Source organism: Sus scrofa, chromosome 4 (genome assembly GCF_054392235.1).
Source record: "Sus scrofa isolate SSC_HxYL_T2T_F1_AM1 chromosome 4, Sscrofa_HxYL_maternal_Yorkshire_Landrace_v2.0, whole genome shotgun sequence".
Classification (NCBI taxonomy): Eukaryota; Metazoa; Chordata; class Mammalia; order Artiodactyla; family Suidae; genus Sus; species Sus scrofa.
In genome coordinates, this window is record NC_139386.1 from 114,603,614 (window position 1) to 114,604,819 (window position 1,206).

The 1,206-nt window shown below is 42.5% G+C and overlaps 1 non-coding gene across 1 annotated transcript; it reads left to right on the plus strand.

Annotated features, from left to right (window-relative positions):
- Window positions 1–279: 279 nt before the first annotated feature.
- Window positions 280–384, plus strand: LOC146404203 (U6 spliceosomal RNA). The gene has a single exon (XR_014845074.1). It is a non-coding gene; the product is annotated as a U6 spliceosomal RNA (small nuclear RNA).
- The last annotated feature ends 822 nt before the right edge of the window (window positions 385–1,206 follow it).

Here is a 1,206-nt window from a genome sequence, read left to right on the forward strand (position 1 = left end):
AGAATCGCTAAATATCAAAAAGATTGAGAACGCCGACCCATGGGATGAGGACACGGAACACCCAGAGTTTCATGCATCTCTGATGAGGGAAGCTGAACTGCTACAACCACTTTGGATCGCTGGCTGCCCTTGTAAATTTAAACATGCACATACCTATGACCTAGAAATTAAACTCTTAGGTACTTACCCCCCAAGAAGATAAACACAAATGAAAACAGTGCACGAACGGCTTCTGACGGAATGCTCAGAGCAGCCTTGCTCCTAAGAACCAGACACTAGGCTCACTCCAGCCGCACATATCCCAAAACTGGAACTACACAGAGAAGATAGGCATGGCCTCTGCACAAGGATGGCGTGCAAATTTGCCAAGCATTCCATATTTTTTTTTTTTTTGTCTTTTTGCCATTTCTTGGGCCGCTCCCATGGCATATGGGATGTTCCCAGGCTAGGGGTCGAATCGGCGCTGTAGCCACCAGCCTACGCCAGAGCCACAGCAACACGGGATCCGAGCCGTGTCTGTGACCTACACCACAGCTCACGGCAACGCCGGATCGTTAACCCACTGAGCAAGGGCAGGGACCGAACCCGAAACCTCATGGTTCCTAGTCGGAGTCGTTAACCACTGCGCCACGACGGGAACTCCCAGCATTCCATATTTTTTCTAGTAGATGCCAACTCTTACATTTAGAATGGAAAAAGCAATGAGGTCCTACTGTATAACACAGGGAACTATATCCAACCTCTTGTGAGAGAACATGATGGAAAATAATATCAGAAAAATAAAGTGTATGTGTGTGTGTATATATATATATATATATATATATATATACACATATACACACACATATATGTACATATATATATATATATATATATCACTGGGCCACTTTGTTGTACAGCAGAAATTGATACTACACTGTAAATCAACTGTAGTTTAATTAAAAATTTTTTAAAAGAACCAGAAACTATAAGCAACCCTAAAGAACACTGACATGAGAATAAGCAAACAAATTAATTGTATTATTCTCACTCACACTATTAGCAATAAAAAGGGATGTACCATTGATTCATGCAATAAGGAGGACGGAGCTCAGGCACCTATGTTGAGTGAAAGAAGTGAGCCGCAGAAGGGCACATACCTCATGACTGTGCTGTGTGATTCCATTTCTGAAGTCCAAGAAGAGGCACAACTAATCTACGGGAATA